The sequence below is a fragment of the Coturnix japonica genome, chromosome 35 (genome assembly GCF_054131305.1).
Source record: "Coturnix japonica strain WE chromosome 35, WE-NBRP24, whole genome shotgun sequence".
Lineage (NCBI taxonomy): Eukaryota > Metazoa > Chordata > Aves > Galliformes > Phasianidae > Coturnix > Coturnix japonica.
The window spans coordinates 4221234-4236578 of NC_140697.1; the positions used below are offsets into that span (position 1 = coordinate 4221234).

At 37.1% G+C, this 15345-nt stretch overlaps 1 protein-coding gene across 21 annotated transcripts in view; it reads left to right on the plus strand.

Annotated features, from left to right (window-relative positions):
• LOC146755229 (rho GTPase-activating protein 32-like) overlaps window positions 1–15345 on the plus strand; it is a 338547-nt gene that overhangs the window by 279093 nt on the left and 44109 nt on the right. For 2 of the 21 annotated variants that reach the window (XM_085526241.1, XM_085526242.1), the window contains one exon: window positions 2070–6811. The exons of the other annotated variants lie outside the window; for them this stretch is intronic. The gene's annotated coding sequence lies outside the window, so the exon portion shown is untranslated. Of the gene's footprint in view, window positions 1–2069; window positions 6812–15345 lie in introns of those variants that run through there. 21 annotated transcript variants of the gene reach the window in all.

The window sequence follows — 15345 nt, forward strand, 5'->3', positions numbered from 1 at the left end:
CCTTTGCTGTGATGTCTGTATTTATGATGATTTTATCAAGAAGTGGAATTTTCTGTTGTTAGACTTGAGATTTGTATGGATCATGTAAACATTAATAAAGCAAAAGCTATTCCATTATTTTTAGTAGTAAAAAAAAAAAAAAAAAGCTAAAAAAAAAAAAAAAGCTAAAAAAAAAAAAAAAAAAGATGCTAAGAAAGGATTCCTATAAAATTTTCAAGCATTCCCCAAATGAACTCTGTGTCCCCTATAAATGGCAGTTATGGCCGCTACGTATAAAAAGGCTCTAGGGAGAATACTGTGTGGTTCTGCATTTCTGTGTCTTGGTAGCAGTCAGTCAGATTAACTTGGGAGGAGAGGCTTTTGTTTAAAATTGTTGTTGCTCTCTTTTGCTACAATAATAGTTGGTGAGTGTAGAGGTGGAATCAAAACATGAAACAGGTTTGGTGGGTTTTTTTGTGTTTGGTTGTTTTTTTTATATAGGTCCATTTGGCATTCCAAGATCATGAATTTTTCTTCACTTCAGGCTTAATATCAGCCATGTGTCTAAAAAAGAAATATAGCATTGCACAGTGGCTATTATCAGGTATTGAAAAAATGTCTGCAAGCTGATGCTGTTTTTGTGGGGGGCTTTTTTTGTTGTTTTATGTTTTTCTTTTTTAATTTAGTGAGACCCGGTATTACACAGGAACACATCAAGCAGGCCTTAATATCCATTAGAATTTGGGGGTGAAGGTCGGACACCAGAGCTCAGTCAGACCCCGTGCCATCCTGTCCAATAAATAATTACAAGCAAATCGTGCCTTTCACTCTATACTGATTGATGTTGAAATTGCTTTTGAAAGTTCTCATAAGTTCCTGTTATAGATTAAGTGGTGGTGTAGGAAAAATAACTGCACCCAACTGAAATGGGTGAATGTAATCAGGTTTAATGGACTCAAGAGCTTGTTGGGAATTAAATAACTATTGATTTGTTGGAAAGTTGCTGTCATTACAAAATGCCACTCTGGGCGCATTATCCAAGCAGATAGATTGGAAGAAAGGGCCCTTTGAAAATTTGGGATGCCTTATTTCAAATCCTTTTTTTCTTTCCTTGGGAGGTTATATCCAGGTCCACATTACTCTGTTAGCATAGGTCTAAAATAGTAGAACAATAGGAACTATTCTTTAAAGAATTTGTTAATTATAAAGGGTTTGGATGAAAAATATTCATATGGTTTCTTGTGTAGTCTTTTCTCTGTTCTCCCATGCTCTAATCTAATTCCTGAATGCTGAGATTCAGAAAACAAAACAAATGTGTAATCTTAGTGGGTACACTGGGATGCTAAATGGTTTCTCTCAGCGCAAGGTTTTATTTACGTTAGTGTTACATGCATTCAGCTTAAGGTATGTGAATATTTATTGTTTATTTTTTTTTAAGTAAGCAAGTTTCCAAAATCTTAATCCAACTATCCAAAAAGGCATGGTGCAAAGGGCGCTTTGTTGACATACCTTGGTCATCCTCTTCGCAGCAGTGATTGCATAATGTTCAGAACTTGGATGGGATTTTTAAAAATATATTTATAAACTAATTAGACAAATGTTTTCATTGAGTTTAAATGTGTCAAATCATGTTAAATATGATACTTGCAAAGTAGCAAGTAAATAAGTTTCCAAAAAAGGTTATTTATTAGAGGTATTTTTATTAGTAGTATGGAAAATAAAATCTCTTTTCTTTCTTCGTTCCTCCTCTTTGGTAAAGCTGTAGGAGGAGAAATCACATGCAAGTGCAAACAGTAAATAAATAGCATTATGCCTCATGGTTGGAGAGGTGTTTTCTGACTTGGCACAAAAGAAGCACTGGCAGCTTTGCAGGTTTTCAGCAAGGCTGCTGTGAGGAGTGAAGCAGGCACAGCCATCCAGCAACCGCGTGTGCTGCAGGCAGTGAGGCCTACTTCGTATTACAACTATCATACTGTTTCCTTGGCAGGTGACACCAAACACATGCCATAGAACAGTATGTGGCAATCCAGGAAAAGACTTCTTATCCTGCCCTTGGTTCATATCCCGATTTAGCCATTTGATTCCCACAGGGGAACCCTTATGTCCGGATAAACAGTGAAGTCAGTAGGATGTCACGTGAATGAGAAAGATCCATCTGACCACCTGAGTGCAGGATCACTGCCCTGTTGGTAGTAATTTTGGGTACGTGTTGCTGTAGTATCTTCCGTGTTGTCAGAATAAATGTGTGAAATGTAGTTCTGTTTATTGTAAGAATTTCCAGGAGCAAAATCAACTGTTAGCAATCCATAGAAAAAATGTGCTTTGTAGAATAATAGGTTAAATGTCTATGTATTTACTTCCATAACTAGATATTTAAAACATCTGCAATTGCTTTGGATGAATTTTATGCTAGGCCTATGACAAGATATTTTAAAAACACAAGTGTAATACATGAGACTTTAATGTTGAAAGCTGAATTATTTATTGCACGTCTGGCTTAGGTGGCTCTATTTCCTTTTAGTAAGAGAGTTTCCCATAGGTATTACTACTATAAAAATTATTGAAGACAAAATTACTAAGATGTTTCAGTAAATTACTTGAAAATTCTAAGCAGAGAAACGTCCATTTTTTACAAAGCATGCTACTTTAATTTAAAGTTGAAAAGAGTTCTCTGAATATGATAGCTATTTTTAATGTACATTTAAAGCATACTTTAATTTTAGGCTTAGTGAAAAGAAAAGCTAGAATGTTTTCTGAGGGCTGAAGCTTACATTCATTGTCAAAAGACTTCAGTCAACTAAAGCCCTTGTTTTTCTTTCTTTGCTTTTTTATTTGTGTGGTGGTAAAGGGAGGCAGAAGAAATAGGGAATGTACAGTGCTGGATTAACTATTTGGACAAACTGGGAATTACTGTACTTTCATGTACATCATTCATCATTCTAAATTTTCTTTGAGATATTTTGATTCTGTCTGATTTTCCAGAACTGGATTACTGATATGTTGAACTGACAACTGAGAAAGTGGTAATCTAGAGACAGTTCCATTCTATTTTAGGGCCAAGTGAGAGAATTGCTTAGAATATGCTGTGAAAAGTAGTGGTGCAGGCTGCTTCACAGCTCTGTCGTTACCAGCCTGTAAAATTCTTGTCTTTGTGCTGTATGGGTAAGTGTTAGCAGTGAATAAATTCAGCATGTTGGTAGATGCCAGTGTGTTAGGCTACCTATAAAATCTCACCTACTTTTTGCAGCCCAGTTTTGCAAAATATTGTGGATATATTTTCTTGCGGAGATTTCCATTGAAAATACTTGGGTAATTTAGTAGTTTTCACTTGAATAATACTTTACAAAAAGGAACGATTAGGTTTTAGTTCTTCCCATGCTTGAAAGTCTTGTTGGATGTCAGAATGCAATCTAGTGGGATGGAATGAATACCTCCTATTTACACTGACTGTATTGCCTGTTTGAAATGCAGTAAGCAGATAGTTTACCTTTGATGCAGATCTGCTCTGGACTGTTGTGACATACTGTATTTGCAGGTGGTAAGGGTTTCCTGCTGTTTCTGCACTCCCCAGTTCTTCTGTGAGTGAATGACAAACATGTTTTACTACTGCAGCTGTTTTTCATATGATTGTTCATTTGTTTTGTTTGGGAGAGAATGTATGTAAAATTTCTTCTCTCTCCCTACATAAGTTGCAAAGTTTTTCCCCCTTCTGTATCAAAATGACTTTTAATACAGTACCTGAGGGAAGTGATGCAGATGGTGCTACATGGTCTGAATAACTTTATTTACAGTAATTTCTGATCATTTTTACCTTTGGAAATAAACCTTTTTTACCTCGTATCATACATGGATCAAGTGATGTAGCCAAAATATACTCTGTACTCTCTCTCTAAGCCGGGTTGAATACTGGCCTAGGTGCTTATGGTGGGACCTTTTTGTATTTATCTGAAAGAAAGGTTGGAGGTTATAAACCTTCCTGTGCTAAATAGTTCCCTACCCTCTAACGTTGCTATGTATTTGACATCATTTTTGACTACTTTTGAGAAGTCTAGAAAAGCTTATTTTTAATTAAGTTCACACTTGCTTATTTAACTTTACCTTGAAATTCTTCTGAAAAACATAATCACAGTTGAATCACAGCTTTAGAAAGAAATTTACTCTTGGCAATGTTTGAGGTACAGAAAAGAGAAAAGCTCTACAACTGTTTCAACACAATCCTAGAATGGAATTGTTATTACTTCGTAAAAACCAAACAGTTATTTATAGCTGTCAGAATACAGAGTGGTCAAGGATGCTAAGCGTATGCACTGTTGGGATTTTAAGTTTATGGTACTTCAGACTGCCCTATTGCTCTTATTTAAAAAAATAAAAATAAAAAAAATAAAAAATCCCTCATCTTCCTAATTCATCAAGCTGCACGCTAGGGGAAACAAATCCAACCAAACAAGGGGAAGTGTTGTACATAACGTTTCAATGTTTATAGCAATTGCCTGAAACTGCTGATGATCAAAACAATTATGGAGGAAAGGAAATAGATGGATCAGGTCCATTATATCCTTGGTCATTGTGTACTTGGGAAGCCGTCCTGCTGGGCTCCTGTGGTGACTTAGTGTGTATACATATGTTGTCAGATAGAACAGTTTTGATTGTTGCTGATAGAGGAATGAAGATAAATCCATTGCAAGATTCCCAGAGTATCATTTTTAACTGAAATATTTCACTGGATTGAATGGAGTGCATGTTCTTTTTAATGCAGAAATGAATGTTGATTTTTCCTTTTTCTTTCTTTTTATACCTTCCTTCATGAAGAAACAGTTAAAATCGGGCATAGGGAAACGGGAATCGTAACAAATGTTCATACACTTTTCCCATCTGAAAATACCTTCTTCTGGCCAAATTGATTGTTAGGCACAATTAAGCCCAGCATATACATCCTGTGCTATAAGCCAAATCTGTGGGATATGTTCTCAACAGGGGAAGTACAGGTTTAGGCGGAAGGAAATTTGTATGAGCTTTGATCTGCAGTATATTTGTGAGAATCACCACATTAAAAATGTGAGGAGACAGGACCAATAGTTCCAGTTCTGGGCTCCCCAGTACAAAAAAGACAGGGATCTCTTGGAAAGAGTCCAGTGGAGGCCTGGAGCATCTCCCTTATGAAGAAAGGCTAAGTGAACTGGGTTTATTTAGCCTTGAGAAAAGAAGCCTGAGAGGGGACCTGATCCAGGTCTATAAATATCTGAAGTGTGGGGGGGCAAAGTGGTGGGGCCAGGCTCTTTTCAGCAGTGTGTGGAGACCTGAAAAGGGGAAATTTCGAGAAACTGGAGCATAGGAATGCATTGCACACAAGTGAGCGTAAGAACTTCTTTATGGTGAGGGTGGTGGAGCCCAGGGGGGTTGGGCAGTCTCCTTCTCTGGAGATAGTTGAGACCTGCCTGGACACCTACCTGTGCAACCTGATGTAGGGAACTTGCTTTGGCAGGGGGGTTGGACTGAGTGATCTCTGGAGGTCCCTTCCAACCCTTACGGTTCTGTGAGTCTATGTTCTCATGCAGTGCAATGTAAACTGTGTCTTTAAGAGAAACTTTCGGTCCGTGAAAATATTCCTATGCATTTCAGGGATGCTTGCACTTGAAATCTGATCTCTGAGTGACATTTGGTAATGTGTTGCCTGCTCACTTAAAGCTTGTGATATTACGCCTTGTTCTGCTCCACATTCAGGGTAATTGTCACTGCAGTCAGCTTTATGATGGCAACTCCTCGTGATGACCACGGGGCTACTATACTTTCCTTCACGTGTATTATGTCTGCAGCATGAGTTTCTTTTTGATTGTAGATTGTAGATGTATACTTGTTGGGAAGAGAGGAATATCCTTCCTTTCTTTAGACCTTTTTAAATTGTGCGTGACATCTATTTATGCAGAGAGTGGGATTTACCATTTCAAATGATATGATCTCATCCACAGTTGAAAAAGATGCCGAGAACCACTCTTATATTTTGTGATATATATTGTAACTGAATACACTGGCTCTTCGCAAAAAAAGCGTGCTTTTCTGGTATCTCAAAATTTTGTGAAGATTGCCTATTTTTGTTGTATCAGAATATCTTAGACTCTGTGAAAGTGTATTGACCTAAAAATGTCAGTAGGTATCTTATACCTGTCTTAAGATTCTTTTTTGCAGGAAAGAAAAAACACCACACTAGACAAAAATGCAAGACAGGCATTACTTCTTTTGTTGTGTAATTCCTGTCTTTTAATAAGGTAGAAAGCTTTGTACTGGGGCAGTAAAAAGCACCTAATTTGCTTGGCCAGTCAGTAAGTCATTTCTCTGTAGTATACATGGTAGCTTTAAAATCATTCTGTGACTGTACTCCTATTTTTCTTTTTTAATCATAGTAAGATGCAAATGTGCAAATACAGAGTCACAAAATAACTGAAGTTAGGGGTACCTCCTGCCACTTTATCCCTGCCTGCCCCAGCAGGGCCACCCAGAGCAGGGGGCTCAGCCCCACATCCAGGCAGCTCACTGGGTACTACTAGCTCCATTTTCTTTATAGCCTCTCTTTGGGTATTTGTACATGCTGATGAGACTTCTCTGAGCTAAACAGTCCTGGCTATCTTGGCCTTTCCTCATATGCGAGATTATCCAGTTCCTTAAGCATCTTCATGGCCCTTCACTAATCTCTGTCCAGTGTGTCCTTGTCTCTTTTATATTGGGGGAGCCCAGTTTTGGACCCAGTACTCCAGTTTTTGTCACCAGTGCTGAATGGAGAAAAAGGATTGCCTCCCTCAACCCTCTGGCAGTTCTTTGCCTGATGCAGTCCAGGGTATCATTGGCCTTTGTTACTGAAAGAACGCATTGTTGGCTTGTGTTCACATCATTGTCCACCAGGACTCCTGGGACCTTTCCTGCCAACCTGCTTTCTAGGAGGGTACCCCCAGTATGTGTTGGTGCCTGAGTTGTTCCACTCCAGATTCAGGATATCGGACCTACCCTGGCTGACCTTTATCAGGTCCCTGGCTGCCCATTTGTCCTACCTGCCCTGGTCCCTCTGGATGGCAGCATGACTCTCTGACCCATTAGCCACTCCTCCCAGTGTTTGTCATTTGCAAACTTGAGATGCTTCTCCTTCATTAGAATAGCATAAACTTTATTTTTCATTATATCATTTAGAATTATGTTCTGAGTACCACACTTCAGTTCATTTTCAAAAAACATGATACATGCCCCATAGCATAAAAATAGTTTGAGTTGGCAGACAGACACCTTCAGAGACAGATCCAAGATATATTTTTAGGGAACACTGTATACTAGCAGGCACTTAAAGTACTTGTGAAAATGCTTCTTGAGTATGACGCCTGTTAGCTCATGAGGTGATTCTCAAATGTACTGTCTAAATTGCCATCCGTTTTGCTGTTAGCTCCCTAACCTAAGGATTAAAACAAATGTGTTTATTTCTCTGTGGTCATACTGTACAACGATACCACTGCACTGTTAATATTTATTGCATTTTGCACTTTGTTCTGTATGCTTGGATAATTCCCTTTAAGCAGTGTGTTCCTTGGAGGCAAGTATAAAAATGTAGGTAATATTTATTTGTTGCTTTTTTTCCCTTCATTAAGTATCATTTGTGACTCAAGAATTCAGTGAAGTAGTGTTACTTAACCTCCACACATTTTTTGGAGGAAAAAAAGCCCCTTTCACTTCCTTTAATAATTAGCTTTTGGTCACTGTCATTTATTTACTGCCGTGGAAATGGAAAAGTCAAATTAGCGTTACATAATATATATGTTTTTTTCCTGTCTCCGGAGAGAACGTTTAAAAATTGATTCCATAGTCTTTGACAAAAATCTTTTTCTCAAATGTAACAAAACCTTTTTTTGGTCTTTTCATTTTTTATTTTTTATTTCTTTTAAACTTCAGAGTCAGAAAGTGAATGTATACATTTATATAAAAAAGGTTTCTTGCTGTGAAGAGGGATTTCAGATTCACAGACTCAAAGACACTCAACCAGGGAGGATCTTTATGGTAATTCAGCTTGTCCTCTTGAATACACATGCTGCAGGATTTCTGAGACTGGCTGAAAACAGACCTCTTGGAAGATATTTAATCTTGTTTTAAACATGCAAGTAATTTCAAATCCATCAGTTTCACTGATACCCTACTGAACTGTTTGAATGTTTAATTACCCTTGCAGTTAGGATATTGTGAGGCTCTATTTCTCTTTATTTTAGCCACTTGTTCCTGCTGTTTTCTTTGCCTGTGAGACTGGAAATGCAAAATAGCCACATACAAATAGGAAAACCTATGAAGTGCGTGTACCACCTCCAAGGAGAGATGTGTACATCACAGAGATGGAGAGAAATAGGGAAGGAATGCATCTTATGGGATCATGTAATCTACTTCTCTGCCTGAAGGGAAGATGAACTTTGCCTATGTCATTCCTGACAGATGTTTTCTGAGCCTGTTCCGATGATCTTGAACGACTGAGATTCAATCCTCTCCAGGCATGTTACACTTTAACTAGAGGGTTTTTTTTTTTTCCTGGTGACTCACTTGAAGTCTTTCATTTTATAGTTTAACCCTCCGATGTTGTGAATTTGGTGTGGACACACAAGCAAAATATTTCTGTCCCTTTCCTAGTGGCCCATGATCCTTTTGAAGATGAGTATGTGTCTGCCTTCTCTTGTGGTAATGGCATGCTCATTCCTTCAGTCTTTTCTTAAAGAGTTGCCCTTAACCTACAAGACGTTATGGATAAGATCTTTAAGTTCACAGAAGTATTTAAGTACCTAATTTCTTATTTTGAGGAAAGTACAATATAATGCACGGAGCAGGAATTTCCTTTAGATTTCTGCAGTCTAACTAGGAGATGATAATACAGTTTTGGTAGTAGATGACTTACAAATGTTGGATTTTTTTAAACATCCTTTTAATTGAATCTATTTCTGATACAGTACTCAAAGAAATAGCAATCATGCCTTTGTGAAATAATCTAGTTAAATGAACACTACTGAAATTTTACCTGGGGTTTTTGACTGTCAAGTTTTGTACAGGAGGAAGAATGTTCAAAGCACAGGCTAATTCCTTATCTTTGTGTATCTACTTCTTCATCAGCAACTCAACTGGGACTTAATTTTGAGATGCTGCTGTGTGTGTGGCAGTACTATTTTCTGTGCTTTCTTTAGTGAAGCTTATTATCGGCATTGGATTTACATGTTCTTGCAAATATGAAAAGTCCAAATATGATACATGTGCTTTTCAGAGCTACAGTGCTGTAAAGTCACATGGTACAAATTACAGTTAATCCATATTTCCTTTGACAGCCTCCAGTAAAGGAAGGCATTTTGGCATGTGTCTAGATACATTCCTGGCCAAGAAGGCAATGAAATTACAGTAAAACACATGCTGAAATGCATTCCTCAATTGGGTTCATAGCACTCATTTAAGTGTGATCACATTTTCTGTTCTCCCCTACTGTTATATTGACGATGGGGTCTGGAACTCTAAGGCAGAGTCCAACAATAGTCTGAGATCACTGAGAAGTGAAATAAATGAGTCTTTGCAATCTGGAATTTTCCTGGTTTTATTTGTATCACTTTATACAGAGTACTGCACAAACCCTGTGCATACTGCATTTCTGTAACCATTCTTTTTTGGCCTAATTTACTTTTCCTTGGTTCATCACAAGAATATTAATATGCTGAAGTGTGCCCTGCAGAAATCAGGCTGGTTAGAAGATGAGGCCTTAGTGCAGGAAATCCAGTGGAACCCCCATAGTCCCTTCCAGAAGGCCTCCAAGACCTGGCAACAGACACTCTTGGTGTAGAATTTAGCAGGTAATCTCAGTGAAGAAAGAGATATTTCTTTCCTTTTACTGATCAGATCAGTACCCAGACGCAAAGAGGAACATGGTTAAATGTATATTAATATGAATTTGTGTTTCATATCATGGGTGAAAAGAGATGTGGGTGTTACCTTTCCTTATATTTTGTAAGGATAATCAAGATGTTAGACAATTAAAACTATTGTTACTTTCAGTGTAGTTTTTCTACTAGGTTTTAATTTATCGTTCTCCTAGGATTTTCACATCAGATCTTGTGTAAATAGGAGTTGATCAGTGTAATGTGGGCAAATAAGTAGCGTAATGTGGGAAATTTGCATGAAATTCTGGTCAGTTTTAAGTTCTGTAGACATGCAGGGATACAAATAAGGTTGCGTTGGGATCTTGAGTTATGTTGTATGAAATGAGAAATTCTGATATGTAAACATCAATAGGAATCACAGAGAAAAAATAAAACAAAACTCAAAGAGATAAAGTTCTTGTAAAGGTGCTCCATACTCCCTCACTTGCTGTGTTGATTATCACCAGGATGTGCTTAAATTATGCTCTGTACGCAGTGAAGCTTTGCTGAAGAGTGTCAGTCAATACTTACAAAACTGTCAAGTACTCTTCCCCAAGTTGAATTTACTCTGGCACCTCGAGAAGAAATTAATGAAATCTTGTTTTACTGCAGGTGCATGGCCAGTTTTAATAAACTACACATTAGCGATCTGAAGTACTTCCTATGCAATTGCCTTTTGTCTGGATTGCTGAAACAGCCTTTGTGGGATGAAGGGAGCTTTAGTTTGTGTGTATATATGTATATATATATATATTTTTTTTTTTATGGCAGACATTTACTATAGTGATACGTTAATTTACTCAGTTATTTATCATACCAGTGATAGATTATTCTCATTTCTTCTTAAATTTGACAAGCTGCACAGTGCTAAACCTTGTTAAAATGGTGCAAAGACCCAATTATAGAAACTACAAAGGCATGCGTGAGTAAGCAAAGAAAAAAACATATAACAGGATTAAAGATCAAAAATAGAATGAATCCAGAGAAACTGTTGGGAGACATCAGGCAGGAAAACATGAAAGAAGTAGAGTACGAAGAACAAAGTTTTACAGAGCTTCTGAAAGCTGACAAAAACATTTTACCATTATTTTTGACTCCTTTTATTAGAATGAAAACAATTGTGGAAAAGTACATCTATTTCAATGTTGTAATGAATTCAACAGTTGAATTGTGTTCTTTGTTCATCTATTTTATGTAGTTTGAGTCGGCAGAGTAATGGTAACTGGCTTTAACCAAGGCCTTGAAAGCAGATTATACCTTTAATTTTAAGTAAAATGCTATTTAAGATTTAGGAAGATTTTCAGGGTGGATTTACCTAATGCATGCATACCTGTGTTGAGCATGTCAACCCTTTTATCCTCCTGAGGTTTTAAAACCCTGTCATTCCAGTTAATTCTCATTGCCTTGTTTAGTAGACATGGTGTTACACCTTGATCCTCACTCTTCTTCATATGAGTAATTGTGCAGAATCCATTTACTTTACATAGGAAAAACGGAGAATAGGGCAAATGAAAAATAATCCTCTCAGGAATAGTTCGCAGGTATTTTTTTCCATATTCTTTGGTAGAACTACACAAAATACATATATATCTTTATTTACAATATTCCTGAATTTCTCTTTCCTGCTGTTGTAGGAAGGTGGCTCACGCCACACAGCCTTTCACTCACTACCCCCCATCCCAGAGTAGGATGGAGGAGATAGAGTCATAAAATCATATAATAGGAGAATAAAGGTAGAACGACAACAAGAAAACAGCTTATTTAATAAGATGGGAACGAGAAATAACAGTTATCTTGTTTGCACATTTATATAAGACACAAACACACATGTGCATACACAAGTGATGCTCAATATGGTTGCTCACCACCTGCCAGTTTAGGGCAGCTGTCCTGGTTTTGTCCCTCTCTGGTAGGACAGCATTAGAAACTGAAAACCTGAGATGTCCTTGTTTGTGTGCAGTACTGCTGAACAACAACTGGGCCTTCGTGGTGTTATCAACGTTGCTTTTCTCTTAGAGGTGAAGCATAGTATAGCATCAGATGCTATGAAGAAAATCAATCATTTCTGCTGAAAGGAGGACACCTTGATCTGGGACTTCTTTTGAAGTCAGCAGAACCATCTTACTTACTAAGATGGGTCCCAGTCAGAGTAGCTCCTTAACATCCTCTGACATTGGAATAGGCAATTGTTAGAGGACCTTTTTAAGATGAAAGTATAAAAAGTATCATAAGTATAGACTTATGTCTATACTCGTTGGATGTTTTTGGGCAGGGTGGAACCATGTTTCTGTAGCAATCGATTTGAGCTTACTGATCAGGCTTTGCTTTCTGTCTCATGAACCTACTTGGGGTGTCAGTTTGGGAATGGATGAGAAGCACAGATACGTTTGTAGAAGCATTGATTACTGGTTGAGGAGCATTGCAGGCAGTCACTGTCTCTTCTCTGGGGTTGTTCTCCACATAGTTGTTTCAGGATGGTTGAAGCCTGGGAGGGATACAAAGCAAGACAGATGGTTTCCCACAGACTTCCCCTCTAGCTCTTTCATCTTTCATCTAACTATTAATTCATCTGTTTGGATGGATATATTCACGCATGGAACCAAGATGAATAATAATGAGATTTTTAATAACTCCCTACATTTGCATTCCTTGTAACTCTTTACATGGTTCTAGCTGATTAAAATGAATCATTTACATAATTAACATATGGTTATAGTGTTGGCTTTAATATGCTGATTATCTCAGTACTTTTGTCTAGAGTCAATTGGATTCAAACTGTAACAATTGTTTGATGTGAGAATAGTTTATTCCTGTGAGGGTTGATGAGTATTTGCTATGGGGCCTGATTAGAAATAGCACAACTGTCCAAGAAATTCTTTAATGTAAAGCATGCATTTAAGAGGGAAAAAAAAAAAAAAAAGTCTTCTGCTGTGTTTAGGTCAGGCTTTACAAATAGCTTTCTGTGGTTAGAAAGACTTCTGCCATCAGTTGGGTAGCAAAGTACAAATAAAATAACAAGTGTATTATTAAGAATGAATTGAGAAAACCAACACAGGTCTAATTGTGTCTTATTTTGTTAAGGCTTTTTTTTTTTTTTTTAAATCTGGTTTAGAATAATAACAAAATAGAAAAAATAATAAATAAAAAATGCTGTTTTTTATTTGCCCTCTATGTTAGGGTAGAATTATGAAAAAATTGTTTTTTTGGTTTTTTGGTTGGTTTTTTTTTTGCCCAAAATGTATTCAGTACTTTTACATTCTCAGGATTATCTACCTTTAATATTAAAAGGGAAATAGTTTTTATTTTTGTTCTTCTGTTTGTTTCCTGATGGCGTGTCTGTGTACCAGGCATCGCTGAAGCAATCACATTTTGGGAATTGGTGGAATGTTTTCCCTGTCGTGCTGTCGCCCTTGATGGTGTGCACAGCTTCCTAATGCAGAGGCTGCTCAAAAACAGAAAGAATTGTCTGTTGTTGTGGTTAGGTAACTAACACTTGTGTCAATGAATGCTTTTTGAACGTTCATGAATATTTGAAGCAAATTTGTGTTAATTGCACTACTGTTGTCCACAATTAGTCTGTGGTAGACATGATTAATTGTAAAGAGCCCTGACGTTTATGCATAAAAGGCTTGAGGTCAAACAGAAATGGAGAAAAATGGTTGCTGCAGCATTGGCAGATGGAATGCTAATGCGTTTTGATTTGTACTGAGAATAATGATACTTCTACATCAATAGCAAATAATAGTTTTAGAACTGTGGAATGTTCTCTCCTCCTCTTTGCTTTCCTTTCTCTGTTTAACTTTCTTCCTTCCCACCCCAGGATACCACAGATACTAATTATTTTTACAGTGTAACCTTTAATTGGCTTGGATTCTTCTTTGTCAAATGATTTACTGGAAACCTGCATCAAATTGCTAGCTGGGAAAGGGCTATATTGATTTGCTTCTCTGAGGCAAAGTGTAATGGAAACATATTCTGATAATAATTATGCATGCATTTTGAAGGAGGTTTCTTGATTTGGTGTTGGTGTATTTCCTATCAACAAATGAATACTCTGTGTTCCTAGGACACAGGCTGTAACAACATTTTTTAGCATGCTTGGTAAGCACGTTGAATAGTAAATAATTCAACAGGTAAGAATTAAAACACTAAGCTTCAATCTTAATAATGTACAGGCACCATTCACAGTGTCACTACTAGCTTATAAGAACAGTCCATAGCTATTTGGATCCTTCCCAGCAGAATAAATGTAACGTAATGCTGAGGTCAGTATCACTGTAATGCTCTGGCTGGGTAAGGATACAGCAGTCTTCATGGGTTGCTTATCCTAAGCCTCAGAACTTTATAAGAAAGAGGAGACCCTGATGGGTATTCCTTTTCAGAAAGCAACTGTATATTTCTTTTACCATAAATGAATGTAGCACTGCATTAACCTAAGGCTGCCTATGCATATGTGGAATAGAACAAAGTAGACATCTGTGTACTTGGAGCAGAGGGAGACATCTTCTAACTCCTCTTCAATGTTTGGTTTGTAACTGTGTTCCTTTTGTTAAAATTTGCATTAAACTAATTCTGAGGCTTAGGTGGACTCACTTAGTCTGGTGAAATTCTGCTGATTTGTACCCAAAGTGAAGGTAGTGCTTACTATAAAGACTGACCAGATAGATTGAACTTGGCCATAAGCGATCAACATTTGAATAATAATAAAGTCATATTAGAAACAGATTTCTTTGCCTTTTCAGGTTGTCATATATTTACTAATAGAACTTCCGTGGAACTTATGCTGAGCCTTTGCAGTACTCTTTCTAAGGTTTTCTTTGTTCATGTAATGTTTGTTCAGAGAGTGCTTAACACTACTTAGTCCTTATTTGAAGTGCTGTGTAAACGTGTTTTCTGTCTGTTCTCAAAGAAAATAACAGCTATAACATAGCTTAACCGTTTATTATTATTATTATTTTTTTTTTTTTTTTTGCACCTTGCAACTGACAGAGTTTTTGTTTATTTACAATGTGCTACTTGGCTATTTGCAATTACTTTTCAGCAAAATTTAAGCATCTAGAATTTAGAGGAAGTGAAAAGATAGTCTGGAAAGGGAAGATGATATTCACCAAATCTTTGTAGGATATTGGTTTTAAACCAGCTAACTGTGATCCGAAAAGTATTGATGCTACACTGCAGCTTTTTAAACATTGGCAGTGGTAAGCGTTTCACTGGATCACAGTCTTCCTAATGCTTTTAGTGAAGAATCAGGAGATGATTGTGGCAGTGTCTAAGAAATGTTGATGGTTGGTCATTTGCTAAATAGTTTGGGAAATGCTGTTCTGTAAAAAATAAAATAAAATAAAATCCTACATTATCATAAATCATTCAATCATTTGATACTTTAGTCTGCTACTTGCATCAGACCGCAACTGAGTAACAAATATTTGCATGCAACATGGCTTGATGTGTTTCTTGC